The sequence below is a fragment of the Cynara cardunculus genome (assembly GCF_001531365.2).
Source record: "Cynara cardunculus var. scolymus isolate 2C chromosome LG 16, CcrdV1, whole genome shotgun sequence".
Lineage (NCBI taxonomy): Eukaryota > Viridiplantae > Streptophyta > Magnoliopsida > Asterales > Asteraceae > Cynara > Cynara cardunculus.
This window is the reverse complement of record NC_037543.1, coordinates 5,721,766-5,725,797: the sequence shown is the minus strand read 5'-3', so window position 1 is coordinate 5,725,797 and position 4,032 is coordinate 5,721,766.

The window sequence follows — 4,032 nt, the reverse complement described above, 5'->3', positions numbered from 1 at the left end:
TATTTATACGGTGGTGTTGCAAATCGATTTTATGTTTCAATGTGATTGAATATGTATAATGTGATTTGTTTTGTGAATGGTTATAGCTCTTAGTCTTGAATGTATTATATTTGATAAATACGACTTGCACGTCGTGCCTTTCTCTATATACTCTCTTTGTACATTCTCCTCTCATCCAATCCCCTCGAATGTAACTCGAGGTTTCTTTGATTGAAATGTAAAGTATTTTGTATAAAAGAAAGCGAGTGATGGAGGCATTATGAAGTGACGAAGATAAGAAGACTTAGAGTCATAGAATTTTATTTTATGTAATAATATTCATACTTGGCTCTATGAATATTGCATAAGGGGGCTATAACCATCTCACATTTTTTACGCATTATATATTGTGATATATTATGCGTGGTTGTTTGTATGTGATACTTGTTACAATCTTTTAAAACAATATATGTTTTATTTAAATGTATAAGTAAAAGAAGTTTTACAAATCAAAATGAGTTTTGATAAAAGTAAAAAGGAAAATGGTTTTATATAAGATATAAAATGGACCGTCGATCTCGAGTGATAAGGTCTTAGTACATCATGCAAGATTTCAACCGGTTTTGTCACAAAGGTCTAAGCTGCCTAAGAAATGAAGGTATTCAAGTGATCCTTGTGATCCACCTTCAATCTGGATTTCGGCTGAATCAAGCGATGAGGAAATGATCTATCACAAAAGAAAGAATGGTATATTCAAACTAACTAAAATCCCTCGCCAAAATATTAAGTTTAAGATGTTTTCCAAACATGACACTTATCAAGACTTTGATCATCGACGGTGAGTCATGCTAAAGTTGAGTACTCTCTTTAATCTTAGTAAGATAAAGTAAGCATATGATTCCTACAAGCCATTTTTTGGTCAGACTTAACCAAATTAAGCCTAATAGGATTAGGGATTTGGAGGCATGAGTTGGGAACAATCATATGATGAATTTAAATAAAAGTTGTTTACTCAACTATCCAAGAGTTACATAGAAATGTAATTAGCAATGTTGTTGCTTACCTAAAACATTATTGGTTGATCGGTTAGCTAAAACTAAATTGATTGATGATGAAAATATGGATCTTAGCCCACTAGAAAGCTTGTGACGTTTTTCGAAACAATAAAAGAGGGTTGTTGTTTTGATTAAAATAGTGGGAGCTTGTTTGATGAAAGTCCTTATTAAACAATAATAATTTCATGACACTAAAAACTCTACTTTTCTATTGTAGATTACCAATGGCACAAACCAACAACGGAAACAAAAACACTTTACGATCGATTCTTGAGAAAGAAAAACTTAACGGAACAAATTTCATCAATTGGTATCGTTTTGAGAATTGTTCTCAAAGTTGAAAAGAAACTGTATGTCTTGGAGCAACAAATCCCTGAAGAGCCTAATTCTAGTGCTCCGAGAACTGAAAGGGACACTTTCAAAAAACATGATGAGGATGCTTTGGACGTCTCATGTCTAATGCTAATAATCATGGAACCTGATCTTCAGARACAACATGAAAACATGGGGGCGTTCGATATGATCGAACACCTAAAATTGCTATTCCAAGAGCAAGCTAGACATGAGAGGTATGAAACATCCAAGGAATTGTTCCGTTGTAGAATGTCTAAAGGTAGTCCCGTTGGAACTCATATGCTTAAAATGATTGGGCATATTGAATGCCTTGAAGGACTAGGTTTCTCTTTATGAAAGGAGTTAGCCATTGATGTAGTTTTACAATCGTTGCCAAATAGCTACAGTCAATTTATGATGAACTACAACATGCATGACTTTGACAAAACCCTTCCAGAATTGCTCAACATGTTACGAACTGCCGAGCAAGAACTTGCAAATAACAAATCCACTATTTTGATGGTTCGTAAGGATAAGAAATGGAAAGGCAAAGTAAAGTCCATTGCCAAACCCACTTCTAAATATTTGAAGCCAAAAGGAAGCATTAAGAAACCCAAGGTAACTGTACCTAAGGAGGGTGAGTGCTTTCACTGCAACAAACCCGGGCACTGGAAGAGAAATTGTCCTCTCTACCTTCTGGAAAAGAAGAAAGGAAATGTAACATCCACTTCAGGTATCTATGTGATAGAAGCTAATGTTTCTACTTCTTATACATCATGGGTATTAGATACCGGATGTGGTTCTCACATTTGTAGAAACATGCGGGAACTAAAAAGGACTAGAAGGTTGAACAAAGGTGAAGTTGATCTGCGTGTTGGAAATGGGGCAAAGGTTGCTGCTATAGCAGTAGGATCTATTTTGTTAACTTTACCGACCGGATTAATATTAGAACTCGATGACTGTTATTGCGTACCATCTATTTCTAGAATTTTGATTTATGTATCTTGTTTAGACAGGAAAGGTTTTACCTTTAATATTAGGAACAAATGTTGTTCATTCTCTTTTGGTAATATATATTATGGTGATGCAAGTTTGATTAATAGTCTTTATGTTCTTAATATGGATAATCCGATTTATAACATAGATAAAAGGGAGGTCAAATCGAATAGTTCAAATTTAACCTATCTCTGGCATTGTCGCCTTGGGCATATAAACGAAACTCGCATATCCAAACTCCATAAAGATGAATTATTGAACAAATTAGATTTTGAATCATATGGCACGTGCGAAGCTTGTTTAAGAGGAAAGATAACAAAGGCTCCGTTTGTTGGACAAAGTGAGAGAGCAAATGATGTATTGGGGAACATACATAGTGATGTATGTGGCCTGATGAACATACAAGCTAGAGGTGGTTATAGATACTTCATTACATTTACTGATGATCTCAGTAGATTCGACTATGTATATTTGATGCGACATAAGTCCGAGTCCTTTGAGATATTCAAAGACTTTCAAAATGAAGTACAAAATCAACTTGGAAAGAGTATTAAGATTCTTCGATCTGATCGAGGTGGCGAATACTTAGACCATGCTTTTCTTGATCATCTTAGAAATTGTGGTATCATGTCACAACTCACTCCACCTGGAACATCGCAGTGGAATGGTGTTTCTGAAAGGAGGAATTGTACACTGTTGGACATGGTACGATCTATGATGAGTCAATCTGACCTTCCGACATCCTTTTGGGGATATGCTCTAGAGACAGCAGCTTTCACACTAAACCGGGTTCCATCAAAATCTGTTGAAAAGACACCATATGAGATATGGACTGGGAAGGGCCCCAAATTATCTTTTATGAAGATTTGGGGTTGTGAGGTTTACGTACGCCGTCTAATCATAACTAAATTAGAACCAAAATCTGATAAAGGCATATTTGTAGGATATCCCAAAGAAACTATGAGATATTATTTCTATCATCTTCACGACAATAAAGTGTTTGTTGGGCGTACTGGTGTCTTCTTGGAAAAGGAATTTATTTCCAAAGGTATCAGTGGGAGGAATWTAGAACTTGAAATTATTCAAGATCAAAATATGTCAACACAGATGGAACCAACACAGACACCACAAGTAATTGTGGATCCACAAAGTGTTGTGGAAAGACAGTTTGATGTTGTAGAACAAAGTTCTCGTAGATCTGGTAGAAAACGGAATGGGCTTGAGAGATATGGATTTCTTATCACTCATACCGGGGATGTGATGCTTATGGATGATGAGCCCATTAGCTACCAAGATGGTATGACAATCACTGACTCCGAAAAATGGTTAGATGCTATGAGAATAGAAATGGACTCCATGTATGTAAACCAAGCTTGGAACTTAGTTGACCCACCCAATGAGGTACGACCTATAGGGTGCAAGTGGATTTTCAAGTAAAAGACTGACATGGATGGTAATGTGACTACCTATAAAGCACGATTGGTTGCAAAAGGTTTCAAACAAATTCAAGGTGTTGATTATGATGAAACTTTCTCTCCAGTCACAATGATTAAGTCTATTAGAATTTTACTAGCTATTGCAGCATATCATGATTATGAGATTTGGCAAATGGATGTTAAAACAGCTTTCCTTAATGGAAATTTACTTGAGGATGTATATATGATACAAC